The sequence below is a fragment of the Eleutherodactylus coqui genome, chromosome 1 (genome assembly GCF_035609145.1).
Source record: "Eleutherodactylus coqui strain aEleCoq1 chromosome 1, aEleCoq1.hap1, whole genome shotgun sequence".
In the NCBI taxonomy this organism is placed as follows: domain Eukaryota; kingdom Metazoa; phylum Chordata; class Amphibia; order Anura; family Eleutherodactylidae; genus Eleutherodactylus; species Eleutherodactylus coqui.
In genome coordinates this window covers 105222782-105246929 of record NC_089837.1, presented here as the reverse complement: position 1 = coordinate 105246929, position 24148 = coordinate 105222782, and the positions used below count along the sequence as shown (strand labels likewise).

Here is a 24148-nt window from a genome sequence, read left to right as displayed (position 1 = left end):
CTCAGCAGGACAGCCAATTAAGAATGGTGCAGCGGTGACAAAGTGGAAAGCTCACACCAATTCCTACAGCAGAGAAACAAGAGGCAACGCCATCACAGACCACACAGCAAAGGCAGCGGCCCTTAAGCCGTGGAAGAAAAGAAGAAGAGAAGAATTTAACAATAACTTTGGACTTTGACTAAACTTTGGACTTTGATATAAACTTTGGACTTTGATACAAACTTTGGACTTTGATACAAACTTTGGACTTTGATATGCTAAAGACTTTACAGTTACAAGCCAGCAATGAAGAAAAAGACAAATGGACTAAATATGGGAGCAGCAGAAATGGGACGGTGAGTGGCGAACAGTCAACAGAACTTGCCCACCACGGTCCCTGTGCCCCATGATGGCCCAGCGAATGCACAGAAAGACACACCTACCGGGGGTCCAGAAGTCCGCCTTGAGGTCGTGTCCTCTGGTCTGCTCCGTCGCCTCCGGTGCCGTCCGGCATGGCGTGCCCACGAGGGTCTTTCTGACTTTATTCCTGATGATGTTGCCTCCTGTGGCTAGAAACGCGCTGACGCCGAAATCTGCGATCTGCACGGAACCGTCTTCACCCAGGAAGATGTTTCCAGCCTTAACATCCCTGAGGATCTGGCCGTTCTTATGCAGGTACTCCAGGCCTTCTAGCACCTCCTTCAGCATGGTGGCGATGCTTGCCTCATCCAGCACCCCGTTCAAAGCAGCAATGATGTCAACGCTTGAACAAGGACGGGTGGCTCCTGGGTTTTCTGTAGTTGCTGCATCATCACTTGTCCAATTTTGCATGATCTTTGCCGTAAGCAACAGGGCAGAAGTAAATTTGCCACATAACACTTGCCTAGACCACTCTACCCATTTCAGGGATTGCAAATTGACTACACTCAGCCCCCACTTGTTGGGAAGTATGAATACGTGCTTGTTGTTGTTGATGTCTTTTCAGGTCGGAGACCTACCCTGTTACCAAAGTAAATAAGCAGGTAATCGCACAGGAGCTGATGAATGAGGTAACCTGCAGAGATGGGGCAGCGGAAGTGATTGACTCAAACAAAGGTACACACTTCACACCTGCAGAGTTTAGACAAAGTTAAAAGACTAAATGGTATGCTTAAGTTAAAAGAAGTGTTGTTTGGCTCTATGCCAAGATTGGGGCTGTATCATCCACAGGTCCTACAGCAGGGCTATGACATAGTAGCCGGATGTGTAAAGCACCTGTGTGACCAACTAATGGTAACCCAGAATCTAGTCTTTTTCTCCCATTCCAGGCCCAGACAACCTAGAGGGATCTCATTCCCTACTACCTGGAAACTGGGTGGTCGTAAAGAGGCGTGTCCGGAAACCCTAGGGCCCGGACTCGAGGGGCCCTATCGAGTCCTGCTGATCGCACCTACTTTGGTAAAGGTTGAAGGAATTGTTGTTTGTTTTGGGACTAATGGACTTTTCATGCCTTACCTTTGCCCCCCCATGAGAAGGAAAATGAAGGACATTTTGTTTATTGATGGACTTTTGGACTCCTCACTCCATGCTTCGCCCTCGTGAGAGGGTGCAAAGGGACAATGACCAGAACCACCTTGTTAGACACCACCAAGTACTGTTGGACTTGTACACACACCTGGTGCCACTGGTTTTCCTTTCTTGGCTGTTCCTGTTCCGTCAAAAGAACTGTTTGCATGGACAAATGAAAACTCAGAAACCAGAGATAGCTGGTGGGGTAACACATTTAGTTCTTTAAACCCTGCCAATTGGTTTTCTGGTTTAGGAGGTTGGTTTATGGGGATTCTACAAAGTATATTACAAGTTGTGATGATTTTATTATGCATTTATAGAGCAATTAAGGTTATAATTTCATGTATTTCTAAATGTACTGAAAAAGCTTTCTCTTCGCCGATATGAATCACGTGTTTATGGACTAGGAGTCATACTTGTCTTGACTCCATGTCCAAAACGGGGGAATGTGAGGGGTTAATTCACGTTTATGCCTTTAAATTGATAAGTGTATTTCACAGAATACTTATGTGTTTATAATTTGCGTCTTCTTCTGCTAAAGGTTTAAGCTTATACGTGTAAGGGCCGACGCTTTAATAATAGACTACAGCAACTCCATTTTGTATCTCTTTGCTTGTTTTGCTTTAATACATGTATCTGTATTAAATTTCACCTTTTACCTAGAAAGATGTTAGATCCCAATTATAATAATGACCTTGAATATGTTCACATATGTCTTATCAGCTTTCTCTCTCTCATGCCTTCTTTCCCTTGAGAAAGCTCACTCCCTTCTAGTAAGAAGCGTCCAGGAACATTTTGTTTTGATACAGTTGTCACCGGACATTGATGTATTGCTCATGTAGGAGACTTCTTTGAAAGATGTGTATTGTCAATTAAAATCTGCAGATGTTATGTAGCCTTGGGCATGCCTGAGGCATGCGCAGTAATCAAATAACTACGTCAGCAAAAATCTTCTATAACTGTAAACTCTTTGAATAAACTTTCACTTCACTCATGGCAATCCCATCTTGCATTTGGCTGTCCATTTGTGTCGTCTGAGTACTCACCCCTAAAGACCAATTTGGAAGCAGACAGCATCAGCTCAACGGTCTGAGTTTGACCCCCCACATTACTTGGCGAACCAACGAGGGCCAGAATTTAACTCCTTACCTGTAGCCGATATCTGACAACCCTGCCTGCCGACCACCTGGACCAGAGGCCACGGGACCCCAGATCTACAAAACACCGGTGTAAGGTAAGCCTTTGACTTACCGCCCTAGATCTGAGCTCCCCTGTCTTCAAAAGTCACGTGTCGACAGAACGGTTTGTTGCTGCATGTTTATAGGATAGTTCTGCCTGTTATTTACGGTGTTCTTGGTAACCGTGCTAGACGGAAGAACCCACATGTGTATATTGCCATGCTGTCTGCTGCAAGCATTGAACTGATAGCTTTTTGTTGTACTTTGACTGCCGCACTCATTTTCCTAGCTGTAATTTGTTATAAGATAGGTGAGCCGTGGTCTCCTCTCTCTCCATAAAAAGGTCTTCTAATAAGTGAACATACGTGTCCTGCCAGCTGCGTACCTGGCAGAAGGGACTGTCCTGATCTACCCGAAGGACTGAGGTAGAAACAGCGGACATCAAGTCCATAGTAAACATTCGTGTCCTGCCAGCCGCGACCTGGCAGAAGGGACTAAAAGGTCATTGCGACCGCCAGATTTACTCAGAGGACGTTTTGTACATCCTCACTACTCCGTGATTGTGGTAAATCAAAAACGGCAAGTCCAATTATTAGTATGGGGTCCGGACAGTCTAAGACTTTCTTGACCCCTATTGAGATAATTAGGGAGAGAGAGGGGGAGGATATTTATAAGCAAGCCCGTAAAGTCTACAAGCTGATAGGGCTTAAAAGAGCAGGAACTTTTAACTATGAGTTCTGGCGGCAGTACGGAACAAAACACATGAAAGCTATCAAAGACATCGGTCTAGATAAAGGAATAGAGGCCATAATCAAATATAGTAGAAAGGTAAACGTAGAACGGTGGGATTGTGAACCGAGGAATGAGGGCATACTTGTGTATGCACCCCCGGTGCCTGATCCAGCCAGAATGCACCCGATCTTACCAACCACAAACAGCTCTGAAATTCGTACCGCTGCAACTCCGCCACAAGAGCCCCAAAGAGAAAAACCTTATTGGCATTGTCCCAGGTGCGGACAACAAAACGCTTTACAAAAACAAACAGCTTTAACTATGTGTAAACGGGAAAAGAATGAAACCGTTGAATGCTATTTTGGCAGACTAGAAATGAAGGCTAGAGACATGGGTCTCACCCTCTGTGCAGATGAAGTGTACTACCCAATGATGTGTGAAGCGTTCATGCAAGGCATTGGCCCATCATTGGCAGATAAAATAAAAGCATGCACCCCTGATTGGCGACAAGCCAAGCCCAGAGACTTGTATAAAAAGGCAGTAGGGTTTGCTATGGATGAGAAGCGCCCCGCAGTGGCGGTTAAATAGTATAGCAACCAGGAGGGGAAGGTTCAGCTCCGGGACAGGCCCAACAGAGAAAAACGCAAGTGTTATAATTGCGGCAAGATAGGCCACCTGGCCAGGGATTGCTTTCATAAGTCCCGACGATCCCGCCCCAGTATCCCTACCGTGGAAACAGAGGATAGAGGCACACAGACTTTTGAGCCTGCTTCCATATGAGGTGAGGAAGTGCCCTTCCTTATAGACACTGGGGCTACAAATCCTGTCTCAAAAATTCATGTGAAATAGTAGAAATGTTTAAGGCAAGGAGTATGCCTATATGGAAACAGCTAGAGAAATAACAAAGGACAGACAAAGCAAGTTAGCCGTGAGGAGAGGATCTAGCAAGTTGTTGAGAAAAGCAAGTTAGAATTTTGGGAATCTGAGACCCACAAGTCTCAAAAAGATTCAGAGATAAGCCAAAGTTGGGTAACGTATGTTAGATAGATGGAGTAAGGCACGTGTAGATACGGTAATTATCAGAAAAAGGGAATTCTTTTATAGTTTGTGTTCCTTTGGGACATAAAGCAAGTTCATGCAGAATCTGTGGATAATTATGTGTCAAATAACCAATATTGTCTGTATGTCTTCATGTTATGTAATCTATACGTTCTTCTTTGTCCTTTCTTTTATGTGTTTAACTATTCCTCTGCCGTCTGGGTTTGATAGTCTGAAACCTTAGTTTTCTCTTGTTGTTGCTAATGATTGCTGTGGTTTGGAGCCTGGATATTCTGGCTGTTTTCCAAAAATCTTAGTTATTGCTCTGTTCCAGAGAGAGATGAAAATTCAAAGTCAGAGAAGAAAGACAGATGTTGAATGTATTGTGTGAATTGTATGGTTTTGAAAATGGAAGAATATAAGAGAGATAGAGGGTTAATGTGTACTTCTTGTGAAAAGCCGCAGCTGCAAGTCGCCCCCCCTTGTCTCCGAAAGGGGGGTATAGTGAGATTTACAGAGAAGGAATGTGTGCTTCTCAAGGCCAAAGATTAGAGCGGAGAACACTGGGCGAGTAACCCTGCTTGTTTGAATAGAATAAAACCCGTAATGAATCCAGTGAATATTAGTTTTGCTGTTCGTTGTGTAAATGTCAGTTCTGTAACTGGTCGGACGTGTGCATAATTGCTACATGTGTGTTCCTTTTATGGGAAATATTAGTGTTGTGGAATCTGTTGTACATCTCTAGTATTACAGACAGTTAAAGTTTGACTGATTCCAGGGAGGGGTGGGAGTGATTGAATGCATTTGTTTGCAAGATGAGGACAGTTGCATCATACGCGTTACGTCCTGTGTGAACTCTTCCTAATATTTGGATGAGACTTGACTGCATGAACGGATGAGAGTTAATGTGTGATGTAGGCGCTGTGTGCTCATAATTTGGAAGCCTGCCAACAAGTCACAATTATACTGTTTCTGAGAATGCTCTATAGAAGAAACGTACGGACGGCCATACCTGTACTTACACCTGCTGCCAAACTCCGCACCTTTCTGGGCCTTGTTTTCATACTGCCGCCCATGGGTCCACTTTGTTTTCACTCTTATACAACTACTCTATAATTGCCTTTTAATCATTCTTTCCTCTCTCACCACTGATCATTTATTCTTTTCTGTACTGAATTTTCTGGCCAGGTGACAGTATTGACACAAAAGCACAGGGGACAACCACGGCCACCTGGATGCTACTCCATGAAGCTGTATCCAGTGGCTCGAGGAGCTCCCTCATGTGTTTGTGCGGTGGCAGCAGTACAGGCAATGGTTAACAAATCTTCGGAGTTGGTATTGAACCAACCCCCCCTAGTGGTCCTCACCCCCCCCATGACACCTGGAGCATATACACGCAAGTGCAACCCAAGCACTTATTTCTGGCCCATCAAATCCAGCTACAATGTGCTCTTGTCATTCTTCTCACTGTTGCTACTACCTTGGACTCGGTTACCCTTCCAATTAAGTACCCTAGTTCAAAAGGGGGGGAGAGAAGATATAGGTGATCTAGGTATTGCAGGTCAGCTATTTTTAAAATTTTAAATTTTTTTTTCTTTTCCTTCTTACAACAAGGTTATGATCTATTTGAAATAGAATACCAGCCTGATTGTCTAGCAGTAATCGGTGCAAGGGGTTTCAGAAGTGCCAATTCAGCTGGCAGAAACTGAACCGCTTGAGGTAATGTTTAAAGGGTTGCGATGCCTCACGCGCTTCCTTATGCTGGAAGGTCCTGAAAGCATATTGAGAATTGCGTGATGGGACCCCTGTCCGGTGAGGCTCGTATACACCCCGGGTCTGAAAGTCACCCGACCTTATGTCGGATGGCAGCAGACCAAGCGACACCTCTACCCGTCCTCACTCTTACGTACGCAGAGGAACAAGCTCTTAGCCCCCTTGGTCCGTCAGTACCCCCTGGCACATGTCCAGGAAGATGCAATTGCAGACACTGTCTCTTCTTTATGTTAACTGAAAGCCCTTGTTAATAATGCATATTCTGAGTTGTTTTTGTAGATGGTACCAGGGTAATTGACGACTCCATGCTGGATATGCAGTGGTCACGCAACAAGATGTCCTAAAAGCAGAATGCCTCCGCATGTCCCAGGACAGGAAGCGGAGTTACAGGCCCTCACTGAGGCGTGTGGAGTGGTAGAAGGTAAGACGGCAAACATTTACACTGACTCCCGGTATGCATTTGGCATAGCTCATGACTACGGCCTAACATGGAAGGCCAGACAGCTTGTTACCTCAGCAGGACAGCCAATTAAGAATGGTGCAGCGGTGACAAAGTGGAAAGCTCACACCAATTCCTACAGCAGAGAAACAAGAGGCAACGCCATCACAGACCACACAGCAAAGGCAGCGGCCCTTAAGCCGTGGAAGAAAAGAAGAAGAGAAGAATTTAACAATAACTTTGGACTTTGACTAAACTTTGGACTTTGATATAAACTTTGGACTTTGATACAAACTTTGGACTTTGATACAAACTTTGGACTTTGATATGCTAAAGACTTTACAGTTACAAGCCAGCAATGAAGAAAAAGACAAATGGACTAAATATGGGAGCAGCAGAAATGGGACGGTGAGTGGCGAACAGTCAACAGAACTTGCCCACCACGGTCCCTGTGCCCCATGATGGCCCAGCGAATGCACAGAAAGACACACCTACCGGGGGTCCAGAAGTCCGCCTTGAGGTCGTGTCCTCTGGTCTGCTCCGTCGCCTCCGGTGCCGTCCGGCATGGCGTGCCCACGAGGGTCTTTCTGACTTTATTCCTGATGATGTTGCCTCCTGTGGCTAGAAACGCGCTGACGCCGAAATCTGCGATCTGCACGGAACCGTCTTCACCCAGGAAGATGTTTCCAGCCTTAACATCCCTGAGGATCTGGCCGTTCTTATGCAGGTACTCCAGGCCTTCTAGCACCTCCTTCAGCATGGTGGCGATGCTTGCCTCATCCAGCACCCCGTTCAAAGCAGCAATGATGTCAACGCTTGAACAAGGACGGGTGGCTCCTGGGTTTTCTGTAGTTGCTGCATCATCACTTGTCCAATTTTGCATGATCTTTGCCGTAAGCAACAGGGCAGAAGTAAATTTGCCACATAACACTTGCCTAGACCACTCTACCCATTTCAGGGATTGCAAATTGACTACACTCAGCCCCCACTTGTTGGGAAGTATGAATACGTGCTTGTTGTTGTTGATGTCTTTTCAGGTCGGAGACCTACCCTGTTACCAAAGTAAATAAGCAGGTAATCGCACAGGAGCTGATGAATGAGGTAACCTGCAGAGATGGGGCAGCGGAAGTGATTGACTCAAACAAAGGTACACACTTCACACCTGCAGAGTTTAGACAAAGTTAAAAGACTAAATGGTATGCTTAAGTTAAAAGAAGTGTTGTTTGGCTCTATGCCAAGATTGGGGCTGTATCATCCACAGGTCCTACAGCAGGGCTATGACATAGTAGCCGGATGTGTAAAGCACCTGTGTGACCAACTAATGGTAACCCAGAATCTAGTCTTTTTCTCCCATTCCAGGCCCAGACAACCTAGAGGGATCTCATTCCCTACTACCTGGAAACTGGGTGGTCGTAAAGAGGCGTGTCCGGAAACCCTAGGGCCCGGACTCGAGGGGCCCTATCGAGTCCTGCTGATCGCACCTACTTTGGTAAAGGTTGAAGGAATTGTTGTTTGTTTTGGGACTAATGGACTTTTCATGCCTTACCTTTGCCCCCCCATGAGAAGGAAAATGAAGGACATTTTGTTTATTGATGGACTTTTGGACTCCTCACTCCATGCTTCGCCCTCGTGAGAGGGTGCAAAGGGACAATGACCAGAACCACCTTGTTAGACACCACCAAGTACTGTTGGACTTGTACACACACCTGGTGCCACTGGTTTTCCTTTCTTGGCTGTTCCTGTTCCGTCAAAAGAACTGTTTGCATGGACAAATGAAAACTCAGAAACCAGAGATAGCTGGTGGGGTAACACATTTAGTTCTTTAAACCCTGCCAATTGGTTTTCTGGTTTAGGAGGTTGGTTTATGGGGATTCTACAAAGTATATTACAAGTTGTGATGATTTTATTATGCATTTATAGAGCAATTAAGGTTATAATTTCATGTATTTCTAAATGTACTGAAAAAGCTTTCTCTTCGCCGATATGAATCACGTGTTTATGGACTAGGAGTCATACTTGTCTTGACTCCATGTCCAAAACGGGGGAATGTGAGGGGTTAATTCACGTTTATGCCTTTAAATTGATAAGTGTATTTCACAGAATACTTATGTGTTTATAATTTGCGTCTTCTTCTGCTAAAGGTTTAAGCTTATACGTGTAAGGGCCGACGCTTTAATAATAGACTACAGCAACTCCATTTTGTATCTCTTTGCTTGTTTTGCTTTAATACATGTATCTGTATTAAATTTCACCTTTTACCTAGAAAGATGTTAGATCCCAATTATAATAATGACCTTGAATATGTTCACATATGTCTTATCAGCTTTCTCTCTCTCATGCCTTCTTTCCCTTGAGAAAGCTCACTCCCTTCTAGTAAGAAGCGTCCAGGAACATTTTGTTTTGATACAGTTGTCACCGGACATTGATGTATTGCTCATGTAGGAGACTTCTTTGAAAGATGTGTATTGTCAATTAAAATCTGCAGATGTTATGTAGCCTTGGGCATGCCTGGGGCATGCGCAGTAATCAAATAACTACGTCAGCAAAAATCTTCTATAACTGTAAACTCTTTGAATAAACTTTCACTTCACTCATGGCAATCCCATCTTGCATTTGGCTGTCCATTTGTGTCGTCTGAGTACTCACCCCTAAAGACCAATTTGGAAGCAGACAGCATCAGCTCAACGGTCTGAGTTTGACCCCCCACATTACTTGGCGAACCAACGAGGGCCAGAATTTAACTCCTTACCTGTAGCCGATATCTGACAACCCTGCCTGCCGACCACCTGGACCAGAGGCCACGGGACCCCAGATCTACAAAACACCGGTGTAAGGTAAGCCTTTGACTTACCGCCCTAGATCTGAGCTCCCCTGTCTTCAAAAGTCACGTGTCGACAGAACGGTTTGTTGCTGCATGTTTATAGGATAGTTCTGCCTGTTATTTACGGTGTTCTTGGTAACCGTGCTAGACGGAAGAACCCACATGTGTATATTGCCATGCTGTCTGCTGCAAGCATTGAACTGATAGCTTTTTGTTGTACTTTGACTGCCGCACTCATTTTCCTAGCTGTAATTTGTTATAAGATAGGTGAGCCGTGGTCTCCTCTCTCTCCATAAAAAGGTCTTCTAATAAGTGAACATACGTGTCCTGCCAGCTGCGTACCTGGCAGAAGGGACTGTCCTGATCTACCCGAAGGACTGAGGTAGAAACAGCGGACATCAAGTCCATAGTAAACATTCGTGTCCTGCCAGCCGCGACCTGGCAGAAGGGACTAAAAGGTCATTGCGACCGCCAGATTTACTCAGAGGACGTTTTGTACATCCTCACTACTCCGTGATTGTGGTAAATCAAAAACGGCAAGTCCAATTATTAGTATGGGGTCCGGACAGTCTAAGACTTTCTTGACCCCTATTGAGATAATTAGGGAGAGAGAGGGGGAGGATATTTATAAGCAAGCCCGTAAAGTCTACAAGCTGATAGGGCTTAAAAGAGCAGGAACTTTTAACTATGAGTTCTGGCGGCAGTACGGAACAAAACACATGAAAGCTATCAAAGACATCGGTCTAGATAAAGGAATAGAGGCCATAATCAAATATAGTAGAAAGGTAAACGTAGAACGGTGGGATTGTGAACCGAGGAATGAGGGCATACTTGTGTATGCACCCCCGGTGCCTGATCCAGCCAGAATGCACCCGATCTTACCAACCACAAACAGCTCTGAAATTCGTACCGCTGCAACTCCGCCACAAGAGCCCCAAAGAGAAAAACCTTATTGGCATTGTCCCAGGTGCGGACAACAAAACGCTTTACAAAAACAAACAGCTTTAACTATGTGTAAACGGGAAAAGAATGAAACCGTTGAATGCTATTTTGGCAGACTAGAAATGAAGGCTAGAGACATGGGTCTCACCCTCTGTGCAGATGAAGTGTACTACCCAATGATGTGTGAAGCGTTCATGCAAGGCATTGGCCCATCATTGGCAGATAAAATAAAAGCATGCACCCCTGATTGGCGACAAGCCAAGCCCAGAGACTTGTATAAAAAGGCAGTAGGGTTTGCTATGGATGAGAAGCGCCCCGCAGTGGCGGTTAAATAGTATAGCAACCAGGAGGGGAAGGTTCAGCTCCGGGACAGGCCCAACAGAGAAAAACGCAAGTGTTATAATTGCGGCAAGATAGGCCACCTGGCCAGGGATTGCTTTCATAAGTCCCGACGATCCCGCCCCAGTATCCCTACCGTGGAAACAGAGGATAGAGGCACACAGACTTTTGAGCCTGCTTCCATATGAGGTGAGGAAGTGCCCTTCCTTATAGACACTGGGGCTACAAATCCTGTCTCAAAAATTCATGTGAAATAGTAGAAATGTTTAAGGCAAGGAGTATGCCTATATGGAAACAGCTAGAGAAATAACAAAGGACAGACAAAGCAAGTTAGCCGTGAGGAGAGGATCTAGCAAGTTGTTGAGAAAAGCAAGTTAGAATTTTGGGAATCTGAGACCCACAAGTCTCAAAAAGATTCAGAGATAAGCCAAAGTTGGGTAACGTATGTTAGATAGATGGAGTAAGGCACGTGTAGATACGGTAATTATCAGAAAAAGGGAATTCTTTTATAGTTTGTGTTCCTTTGGGACATAAAGCAAGTTCATGCAGAATCTGTGGATAATTATGTGTCAAATAACCAATATTGTCTGTATGTCTTCATGTTATGTAATCTATACGTTCTTCTTTGTCCTTTCTTTTATGTGTTTAACTATTCCTCTGCCGTCTGGGTTTGATAGTCTGAAACCTTAGTTTTCTCTTGTTGTTGCTAATGATTGCTGTGGTTTGGAGCCTGGATATTCTGGCTGTTTTCCAAAAATCTTAGTTATTGCTCTGTTCCAGAGAGAGATGAAAATTCAAAGTCAGAGAAGAAAGACAGATGTTGAATGTATTGTGTGAATTGTATGGTTTTGAAAATGGAAGAATATAAGAGAGATAGAGGGTTAATGTGTACTTCTTGTGAAAAGCCGCAGCTGCAAGTCGCCCCCCCTTGTCTCCGAAAGGGGGGTATAGTGAGATTTACAGAGAAGGAATGTGTGCTTCTCAAGGCCAAAGATTAGAGCGGAGAACACTGGGCGAGTAACCCTGCTTGTTTGAATAGAATAAAACCCGTAATGAATCCAGTGAATATTAGTTTTGCTGTTCGTTGTGTAAATGTCAGTTCTGTAACTGGTCGGACGTGTGCATAATTGCTACATGTGTGTTCCTTTTATGGGAAATATTAGTGTTGTGGAATCTGTTGTACATCTCTAGTATTACAGACAGTTAAAGTTTGACTGATTCCAGGGAGGGGTGGGAGTGATTGAATGCATTTGTTTGCAAGATGAGGACAGTTGCATCATACGCGTTACGTCCTGTGTGAACTCTTCCTAATATTTGGATGAGACTTGACTGCATGAACGGATGAGAGTTAATGTGTGATGTAGGCGCTGTGTGCTCATAATTTGGAAGCCTGCCAACAAGTCACAATTATACTGTTTCTGAGAATGCTCTATAGAAGAAACGTACGGACGGCCATACCTGTACTTACACCTGCTGCCAAACTCCGCACCTTTCTGGGCCTTGTTTTCATACTGCCGCCCATGGGTCCACTTTGTTTTCACTCTTATACAACTACTCTATAATTGCCTTTTAATCATTCTTTCCTCTCTCACCACTGATCATTTATTCTTTTCTGTACTGAATTTTCTGGCCAGGTGACAGTATTGACACAAAAGCACAGGGGACAACCACGGCCACCTGGATGCTACTCCATGAAGCTGTATCCAGTGGCTCGAGGAGCTCCCTCATGTGTTTGTGCGGTGGCAGCAGTACAGGCAATGGTTAACAAATCTTCGGAGTTGGTATTGAACCAACCCCCCCTAGTGGTCCTCACCCCCCCCATGACACCTGGAGCATATACACGCAAGTGCAACCCAAGCACTTATTTCTGGCCCATCAAATCCAGCTACAATGTGCTCTTGTCATTCTTCTCACTGTTGCTACTACCTTGGACTCGGTTACCCTTCCAATTAAGTACCCTAGTTCAAAAGGGGGGGAGAGAAGATATAGGTGATCTAGGTATTGCAGGTCAGCTATTTTTAAAATTTTAAATTTTTTTTTCTTTTCCTTCTTACAACAAGGTTATGATCTATTTGAAATAGAATACCAGCCTGATTGTCTAGCAGTAATCGGTGCAAGGGGTTTCAGAAGTGCCAATTCAGCTGGCAGAAACTGAACCGCTTGAGGTAATGTTTAAAGGGTTGCGATGCCTCACGCGCTTCCTTATGCTGGAAGGTCCTGAAAGCATATTGAGAATTGCGTGATGGGACCCCTGTCCGGTGAGGCTCGTATACACCCCGGGTCTGAAAGTCACCCGACCTTATGTCGGATGGCAGCAGACCAAGCGACACCTCTACCCGTCCTCACTCTTACGTACGCAGAGGAACAAGCTCTTAGCCCCCTTGGTCCGTCAGTACCCCCTGGCACATGTCCAGGAAGATGCAATTGCAGACACTGTCTCTTCTTTATGTTAACTGAAAGCCCTTGTTAATAATGCATATTCTGAGTTGTTTTTGTAGATGGTACCAGGGTAATTGACGACTCCATGCTGGATATGCAGTGGTCACGCAACAAGATGTCCTAAAAGCAGAATGCCTCCGCATGTCCCAGGACAGGAAGCGGAGTTACAGGCCCTCACTGAGGCGTGTGGAGTGGTAGAAGGTAAGACGGCAAACATTTACACTGACTCCCGGTATGCATTTGGCATAGCTCATGACTACGGCCTAACATGGAAGGCCAGACAGCTTGTTACCTCAGCAGGACAGCCAATTAAGAATGGTGCAGCGGTGACAAAGTGGAAAGCTCACACCAATTCCTACAGCAGAGAAACAAGAGGCAACGCCATCACAGACCACACAGCAAAGGCAGCGGCCCTTAAGCCGTGGAAGAAAAGAAGAAGAGAAGAATTTAACAATAACTTTGGACTTTGACTAAACTTTGGACTTTGATATAAACTTTGGACTTTGATACAAACTTTGGACTTTGATACAAACTTTGGACTTTGATATGCTAAAGACTTTACAGTTACAAGCCAGCAATGAAGAAAAAGACAAATGGACTAAATATGGGAGCAGCAGAAATGGGACGGTGAGTGGCGAACAGTCAACAGAACTTGCCCACCACGGTCCCTGTGCCCCATGATGGCCCAGCGAATGCACAGAAAGACACACCTACCGGGGGTCCAGAAGTCCGCCTTGAGGTCGTGTCCTCTGGTCTGCTCCGTCGCCTCCGGTGCCGTCCGGCATGGCGTGCCCACGAGGGTCTTTCTGACTTTATTCCTGATGATGTTGCCTCCTGTGGCTAGAAACGCGCTGACGCCGAAATCTGCGATCTGCACGGAACCGTCTTCACCCAGGAAGATGTTTCCAGCCTTAACATCCCTGAGGATCTGGCCGTTCTTATGCAGGTACTCCAGGCCTTCTAGCACCTCCTTCAGCATGGTGGCGATGCTTGCCTCATCCAGCACCCCGTTCAAAGCAGCAATGATGTCAACGCTTGAACAAGGACGGGTGGCTCCTGGGTTTTCTGTAGTTGCTGCATCATCACTTGTCCAATTTTGCATGATCTTTGCCGTAAGCAACAGGGCAGAAGTAAATTTGCCACATAACACTTGCCTAGACCACTCTACCCATTTCAGGGATTGCAAATTGACTACACTCAGCCCCCACTTGTTGGGAAGTATGAATACGTGCTTGTTGTTGTTGATGTCTTTTCAGGTCGGAGACCTACCCTGTTACCAAAGTAAATAAGCAGGTAATCGCACAGGAGCTGATGAATGAGGTAACCTGCAGAGATGGGGCAGCGGAAGTGATTGACTCAAACAAAGGTACACACTTCACACCTGCAGAGTTTAGACAAAGTTAAAAGACTAAATGGTATGCTTAAGTTAAAAGAAGTGTTGTTTGGCTCTATGCCAAGATTGGGGCTGTATCATCCACAGGTCCTACAGCAGGGCTATGACATAGTAGCCGGATGTGTAAAGCACCTGTGTGACCAACTAATGGTAACCCAGAATCTAGTCTTTTTCTCCCATTCCAGGCCCAGACAACCTAGAGGGATCTCATTCCCTACTACCTGGAAACTGGGTGGTCGTAAAGAGGCGTGTCCGGAAACCCTAGGGCCCGGACTCGAGGGGCCCTATCGAGTCCTGCTGATCGCACCTACTTTGGTAAAGGTTGAAGGAATTGTTGTTTGTTTTGGGACTAATGGACTTTTCATGCCTTACCTTTGCCCCCCCATGAGAAGGAAAATGAAGGACATTTTGTTTATTGATGGACTTTTGGACTCCTCACTCCATGCTTCGCCCTCGTGAGAGGGTGCAAAGGGACAATGACCAGAACCACCTTGTTAGACACCACCAAGTACTGTTGGACTTGTACACACACCTGGTGCCACTGGTTTTCCTTTCTTGGCTGTTCCTGTTCCGTCAAAAGAACTGTTTGCATGGACAAATGAAAACTCAGAAACCAGAGATAGCTGGTGGGGTAACACATTTAGTTCTTTAAACCCTGCCAATTGGTTTTCTGGTTTAGGAGGTTGGTTTATGGGGATTCTACAAAGTATATTACAAGTTGTGATGATTTTATTATGCATTTATAGAGCAATTAAGGTTATAATTTCATGTATTTCTAAATGTACTGAAAAAGCTTTCTCTTCGCCGATATGAATCACGTGTTTATGGACTAGGAGTCATACTTGTCTTGACTCCATGTCCAAAACGGGGGAATGTGAGGGGTTAATTCACGTTTATGCCTTTAAATTGATAAGTGTATTTCACAGAATACTTATGTGTTTATAATTTGCGTCTTCTTCTGCTAAAGGTTTAAGCTTATACGTGTAAGGGCCGACGCTTTAATAATAGACTACAGCAACTCCATTTTGTATCTCTTTGCTTGTTTTGCTTTAATACATGTATCTGTATTAAATTTCACCTTTTACCTAGAAAGATGTTAGATCCCAATTATAATAATGACCTTGAATATGTTCACATATGTCTTATCAGCTTTCTCTCTCTCATGCCTTCTTTCCCTTGAGAAAGCTCACTCCCTTCTAGTAAGAAGCGTCCAGGAACATTTTGTTTTGATACAGTTGTCACCGGACATTGATGTATTGCTCATGTAGGAGACTTCTTTGAAAGATGTGTATTGTCAATTAAAATCTGCAGATGTTATGTAGCCTTGGGCATGCCTGGGGCATGCGCAGTAATCAAATAACTACGTCAGCAAAAATCTTCTATAACTGTAAACTCTTTGAATAAACTTTCACTTCACTCATGGCAATCCCATCTTGCATTTGGCTGTCCATTTGTGTCGTCTGAGTACTCACCCCTAAAGACCAATTTGGAAGCAGACAGCATCAGCTCAACGGTCTGAGTTTGACCCCCCACATTACTTGGCGAACCAACGAGGGCCAGAATTTAACTCCTTACCTGTAGCCGATATCTGACAACCCTGCCTGCCGACCACCTGGACCAGAGGCCACGGGACCCCAGATCTACAAAACACCGGTGTAAGGTAAGCCTTTGACTTACCGCCCTAGATCTGAGCTCCCCTGTCTTCAAAAGTCACGTGTCGACAGAACGGTTTGTTGCTGCATGTTTATAGGATAGTTCTGCCTGTTATTTACGGTGTTCTTGGTAACCGTGCTAGACGGAAGAACCCACATGTGTATATTGCCATGCTGTCTGCTGCAAGCATTGAACTGATAGCTTTTTGTTGTACTTTGACTGCCGCACTCATTTTCCTAGCTGTAATTTGTTATAAGATAGGTGAGCCGTGGTCTCCTCTCTCTCCATAAAAAGGTCTTCTAATAAGTGAACATACGTGTCCTGCCAGCTGCGTACCTGGCAGAAGGGACTGTCCTGATCTACCCGAAGGACTGAGGTAGAAACAGCGGACATCAAGTCCATAGTAAACATTCGTGTCCTGCCAGCCGCGACCTGGCAGAAGGGACTAAAAGGTCATTGCGACCGCCAGATTTACTCAGAGGACGTTTTGTACATCCTCACTACTCCGTGATTGTGGTAAATCAAAAACGGCAAGTCCAATTATTAGTATGGGGTCCGGACAGTCTAAGACTTTCTTGACCCCTATTGAGATAATTAGGGAGAGAGAGGGGGAGGATATTTATAAGCAAGCCCGTAAAGTCTACAAGCTGATAGGGCTTAAAAGAGCAGGAACTTTTAACTATGAGTTCTGGCGGCAGTACGGAACAAAACACATGAAAGCTATCAAAGACATCGGTCTAGATAAAGGAATAGAGGCCATAATCAAATATAGTAGAAAGGTAAACGTAGAACGGTGGGATTGTGAACCGAGGAATGAGGGCATACTTGTGTATGCACCCCCGGTGCCTGATCCAGCCAGAATGCACCCGATCTTACCAACCACAAACAGCTCTGAAATTCGTACCGCTGCAACTCCGCCACAAGAGCCCCAAAGAGAAAAACCTTATTGGCATTGTCCCAGGTGCGGACAACAAAACGCTTTACAAAAACAAACAGCTTTAACTATGTGTAAACGGGAAAAGAATGAAACCGTTGAATGCTATTTTGGCAGACTAGAAATGAAGGCTAGAGACATGGGTCTCACCCTCTGTGCAGATGAAGTGTACTACCCAATGATGTGTGAAGCGTTCATGCAAGGCATTGGCCCATCATTGGCAGATAAAATAAAAGCATGCACCCCTGATTGGCGACAAGCCAAGCCCAGAGACTTGTATAAAAAGGCAGTAGGGTTTGCTATGGATGAGAAGCGCCCCGCAGTGGCGGTTAAATAGTATAGCAACCAGGAGGGGAAGGTTCAGCTCCGGGACAGGCCCAACAGAGAAAAACGCAAGTGTTATAATTGCGGCAAGATAGGCCACCTGGCCAGGGATTGCTTTCATAAGTCCCGACGATCCCGCCCCAGTATCCCTACCGTGGAAACAGAGGATAGAGGCACACAGACTTTTGAGCCTGCTTCCATATGAGGTGAGGAAGTGCCCTTCCTTATAGACACTGGGGCTACAAATCCTGTCTCAAAAATTCATGTGAAATAGTAGAAATGTTTAAGGCAAGGAGTATGCCTATATGGAAACAGCTAGAGAAATAACAAAGGACAGACAAAGCAAGTTAGCCGTGAGGAGAGGATCTAGCAAGTTGTTGAGAAAAGCAAGTTAGAATTTTGGGAATCTGAGACCCACAAGTCTCAAAAAGATTCAGAGATAAGCCAAAGTTGGGTAACGTATGTTAGATAGATGGAGTAAGGCACGTGTAGATACGGTAATTATCAGAAAAAGGGAATTCTTTTATAGTTTGTGTTCCTTTGGGACATAAAGCAAGTTCATGCAGAATCTGTGGATAATTATGTGTCAAATAACCAATATTGTCTGTATGTCTTCATGTTATGTAATCTATACGTTCTTCTTTGTCCTTTCTTTTATGTGTTTAACTATTCCTCTGCCGTCTGGGTTTGATAGTCTGAAACCTTAGTTTTCTCTTGTTGTTGCTAATGATTGCTGTGGTTTGGAGCCTGGATATTCTGGCTGTTTTCCAAAAATCTTAGTTATTGCTCTGTTCCAGAGAGAGATGAAAATTCAAAGTCAGAGAAGAAAGACAGATGTTGAATGTATTGTGTGAATTGTATGGTTTTGAAAATGGAAGAATATAAGAGAGATAGAGGGTTAATGTGTACTTCTTGTGAAAAGCCGCAGCTGCAAGTCGCCCCCCCTTGTCTCCGAAAGGGGGGTATAGTGAGATTTACAGAGAAGGAATGTGTGCTTCTCAAGGCCAAAGATTAGAGCGGAGAACACTGGGCGAGTAACCCTGCTTGTTTGAATAGAATAAAACCCGTAATGAATCCAGTGAATATTAGTTTTGCTGTTCGTTGTGTAAATGTCAGTTCTGTAACTGGTCGGACGTGTGCATAATTGCTACATGTGTGTTCCTTTTATGGGAAATATTAGTGTTGTGGAATCTGTTGTACATCTCTAGTATTACAGACAGTTAAAGTTTGACTGATTCCAGGGAGGGGTGGGAGTGATTGAATGCATTTGTTTGCAAGATGAGGACAGTTGCATCATACGCGTTACGTCCTGTGTGAACTCTTCCTAATATTTGGATGAGACTTGACTGCATGAACGGATGAGAGTTAATGTGTGATGTAGGCGCTGTGTGCTCATAATTTGGAAGCCTGCCAACAAGTCACAATTATACTGTTTCTGAGAATGCTCTATAGAAGAAACGTACGGACGGCCATACCTGTACTTACACCTGCTGCCAAACTCCGCACCTTTCTGGGCCTTGTTTTCATACTGCCGCCCATGGGTCCACTTTGTTTTCACTCTTATACAACTACTCTATAATTGCCTTTTAATCATTCTTTCCTCTCTCACCACTGATCATTTATTCTTTTCTGTACTGAATTTTCTGGCCAGGTGACAGTATTGACACAAAAGCACAGGGGACAACCACGGCCACCTGGATGCTACTCCATGAAGCTGTATCCAGTGGCTCGAGGAGCTCCCTCATGTGTTTGTGCGGTGGCAGCAGTACAGGCAATGGTTAACAAATCTTCGGAGTTGGTATTGAACCAACCCCCCCTAGTGGTCCTCACCCCCCCCATGACACCTGGAGCATATACACGCAAGTGCAACCCAAGCACTTATTTCTGGCCCATCAAATCCAGCTACAATGTGCTCTTGTCATTCTTCTCACTGTTGCTACTACCTTGGACTCGGTTACCCTTCCAATTAAGTACCCTAGTTCAAAAGGGGGGGAGAGAAGATATAGGTGATCTAGGTATTGCAGGTCAGCTATTTTTAAAATTTTAAATTTTTTTTTCTTTTCCTTCTTACAACAAGGTTATGATCTATTTGAAATAGAATACCAGCCTGATTGTCTAGCAGTAATCGGTGCAAGGGGTTTCAGAAGTGCCAATTCAGCTGGCAGAAACTGAACCGCTTGAGGTAATGTTTAAAGGGTTGCGATGCCTCACGCGCTTCCTTATGCTGGAAGGTCCTGAAAGCATATTGAGAATTGCGTGATGGGACCCCTGTCCGGTGAGGCTCGTATACACCCCGGGTCTGAAAGTCACCCGACCTTATGTCGGATGGCAGCAGACCAAGCGACACCTCTACCCGTCCTCACTCTTACGTACGCAGAGGAACAAGCTCTTAGCCCCCTTGGTCCGTCAGTACCCCCTGGCACATGTCCAGGAAGATGCAATTGCAGACACTGTCTCTTCTTTATGTTAACTGAAAGCCCTTGTTAATAATGCATATTCTGAGTTGTTTTTGTAGATGGTACCAGGGTAATTGACGACTCCATGCTGGATATCCAGTGGTCACGCAACAAGATGTCCTAAAAGCAGAATGCCTCCGCATGTCCCAGGACAGGAAGCGGAGTTACAGGCCCTCACTGAGGCGTGTGGAGTGGTAGAAGGTAAGACGGCAAACATTTACACTGACTCCCGGTATGCATTTGGCATAGCTCATGACTACGGCCTAACATGGAAGGCCAGACAGCTTGTTACCTCAGCAGGACAGCCAATTAAGAATGGTGCAGCGGTGACAAAGTGGAAAGCTCACACCAATTCCTACAGCAGAGAAACAAGAGGCAACGCCATCACAGACCACACAGCAAAGGCAGCGGCCCTTAAGCCGTGGAAGAAAAGAAGAATTTAACAATAACTTTGGACTTTGACTAAACTTTGGACTTTGATATAAACTTTGGACTTTGATACAAACTTTGGACTTTGATATGCTAAAGACTTTACAGTTACAAGCCAGCAATGAAGAAAAAGACAAATGGACTAAATATGGGAGCAGCAGAAATGGGACGGTGAGTGGCGAACAGTCAACAGAACTTGCCCACCACGGTCCCTGTGCCCCATGATGGCCCAGCGAATGCACAGAAAGACACACCTACCGGGGGTCCAGAAGTCCGCCTTGAGGTCGTGTCCTCTGGTCTGCTCCGTCGCCTCCGGTGCCGTCCGGCATGGCGTGCCCACGAGGGTCTTTCTGACTTTATTCCTGATGATGTTGCCTCCTGTGGCTAGAAACGCGCTGACGCCGAAATCTGCGATCTGCACGGAACCGTCTTCACCCAGGAAGATGTTTCCAGCCTTAACATCCCTGAGGATCTGGCCGTTCTTATGCAGGTACTCCAGGCCTTCTAGCACCTCCTTCAGCATGGTGGCGATGCTTGCCTCATCCAGCACCCCGTTCAAAGCAGCAATGATGTCAACGCTTGAACAAGGACGGGTGGCTCCTGGGTTTTCTGTAGTTGCTGCATCATCACTTGTCCAATTTTGCATGATCTTTGCCGTAAGCAACAGGGCAGAAGTAAATTTGCCACATAACACTTGCCTAGACCACTCTACCCATTTCAGGGATTGCAAATTGACTACACTCAGCCCCCACTTGTTGGGAAGTATGAATACGTGCTTGTTGTTGTTGATGTCTTTTCAGGTCGGAGACCTACCCTGTTACCAAAGTAAATAAGCAGGTAATCGCACAGGAGCTGATGAATGAGGTAACCTGCAGAGATGGGGCAGCGGAAGTGATTGACTCAAACAAAGGTACACACTTCACACCTGCAGAGTTTAGACAAAGTTAAAAGACTAAATGGTATGCTTAAGTTAAAAGAAGTGTTGTTTGGCTCTATGCCAAGATTGGGGCTGTATCATCCACAGGTCCTACAGCAGGGCTATGACATAGTAGCCGGATGTGTAAAGCACCTGTGTGACCAACTAATGGTAACCCAGAATCTAGTCTTTTTCTCCCATTCCAGGCCCAGACAACCTAGAGGGATCTCATTCCTTACTACCTGGAAACTGGGTGGTCGTAAAGAGGCGTGTCCGGAAACCCTAGGGCCCGGACTCGAGGGGCCCTATCGAGTCCTGCTGATCGCACCTACTTTGGTAAAGGTTGAAGGAATTGTTGTTTGTTTTGGGACTAATGGACTTTTCATGCCTTACCTTTGCCCCCCCATGAGAAGGAAAATGAAGGACATTTTGTTTATTGATGGACTTTTGGACTCCTCACTCCATGCTTCGCCCTCGTGAGAGGGTGCAAAGGGACAATGACCAGAACCACCTTGTTAGACACCACCAAGTACTGTTGGACTTGTACACACACCTGGTGCCACTGGTTTTCCTTTCTTGGCTGTTCCTGTTCCGTCAAAAGAACTGTTTGCATGGACAAATGAAAACTCAGAAACCAGAGATAGCTGGTGGGGTAACACATTTAGTTCTTTAAACCCTGCCAATTGGTTTTCTGGTTTAGGAGGTTGGTTTATGGGGATTCTACAAAGTATATTACAAGTTGTGATGATTTTATTATGCATTTATAGAGCAATTAAGGTTATAATTTCATGTATTTCTAAATGTACTGAAAAAGCTTTCTCTTCGCCGATATGAATCACGTGTTTATGGACTAGGAGTCATACTTGTCTTGACTCCATGTCCAAAACGGGGGAATGTGAGGGGTTAATTCACGTTTATGCCTTTAAATTGATAAGTGTATTTCACAGAATACTTATGTGTTTATAATTTGCGTCTTCTTCTGCTAAAGGTTTAAGCTTATACGTGTAAGGGCCGACGCTTTAATAATAGACTACAGCAACTCCATTTTGTATCTCTTTGCTTGTTTTGCTTTAATACATGTATCTGTATTAAATTTCACCTTTTACCTAGAAAGATGTTAGATCCCAATTATAATAATGACCTTGAATATGTTCACATATGTCTTATCAGCTTTCTCTCTCTCATGCCTTCTTTCCCTTGAGAAAGCTCACTCCCTTCTAGTAAGAAGCGTCCAGGAACATTTTGTTTTGATACAGTTGTCACCGGACATTGATGTATTGCTCATGTAGGAGACTTCTTTGAAAGATGTGTATTGTCAATTAAAATCTGCAGATGTTATGTAGCCTTGGGCATGCCTGGGGCATGCGCAGTAATCAAATAACTACGTCAGCAAAAATCTTCTATAACTGTAAACTCTTTGAATAAACTTTCACTTCACTCATGGCAATCCCATCTTGCATTTGGCTGTCCATTTGTGTTGTCTGAGTACTCACCCCTAAAGACCAATTTGGAAGCAGACAGCATCAGCTCAACGGTCTGAGTTTGACCCCCCACATTACTTGGCGAACCAACGAGGGCCAGAATTTAACTCCTTACCTGTAGCCGATATCTGACAACCCTGCCTGCCGACCACCTGGACCAGAGGCCACGGGACCCCAGATCTACAAAACACCGGTGTAAGGTAAGCCTTTGACTTACCGCCCTAGATCTGAGCTCCCCTGTCTTCAAAAGTCACGTGTCGACAGAACGGTTTGTTGCTGCATGTTTATAGGATAGTTCTGCCTGTTATTTACGGTGTTCTTGGTAACCGTGCTAGACGGAAGAACCCACATGTGTATATTGCCATGCTGTCTGCTGCAAGCATTGAACTGATAGCTTTTTGTTGTACTTTGACTGCCGCACTCATTTTCCTAGCTGTAATTTGTTATAAGATAGGTGAGCCGTGGTCTCCTCTCTCTCCATAAAAAGGTCTTCTAATAAGTGAACATACGTGTCCTGCCAGCTGCGTACCTGGCAGAAGGGACTGTCCTGATCTACCCGAAGGACTGAGGTAGAAACAGCGGACATCAAGTCCATAGTAAACATTCGTGTCCTGCCAGCCGCGACCTGGCAGAAGGGACTAAAAGGTCATTGCGACCGCCAGATTTACTCAGAGGACGTTTTGTACATCCTCACTACTCCGTGATTGTGGTAAATCAAAAACGGCAAGTCCAATTATTAGTATGGGGTCCGGACAGTCTAAGACTTTCTTGACCCCTATTGAGATAATTAGGGAGAGAGAGGGGGAGGATATTTATAAGCAAGCCCGTAAAGTCTACAAGCTGATAGGGCTTAAAAGAGCAGGAACTTTTAACTATGAGTTCTGGCGGCAGTACGGAACAAAACACATGAAAGCTATCAAAGACATCGGTCTAGATAAAGGAATAGAGGCCATAATCAAATATAGTAGAAAGGTAAACGTAGAACGGTGGGATTGTGAACCGAGGAATGAGGGCATACTTGTGTATGCACCCCCGGTGCCTGATCCAGCCAGAATGCACCCGATCTTACCAACCACAAACAGCTCTGAAATTCGTACCGCTGCAACTCCGCCACAAGAGCCCCAAAGAGAAAAACCTTATTGGCATTGTCCCAGGTGCGGACAACAAAACGCTTTACAAAAACAAACAGCTTTAACTATGTGTAAACGGGAAAAGAATGAAACCGTTGAATGCTATTTTGGCAGACTAGAAATGAAGGCTAGAGACATGGGTCTCACCCTCTGTGCAGATGAAGTGTACTACCCAATGATGTGTGAAGCGTTCATGCAAGGCAT

The 24148-nt window shown here is 44.9% G+C and overlaps 1 protein-coding gene across 1 annotated transcript in view; it reads right to left on the bottom strand.

The window, feature by feature from the left end:
* The window catches only part of MYO7B (myosin VIIB), a 173404-nt gene that overhangs the window by 113274 nt on the left and 35982 nt on the right, over positions 1-24148 (bottom strand). The gene's annotated exons all lie outside the window — the stretch shown is intronic.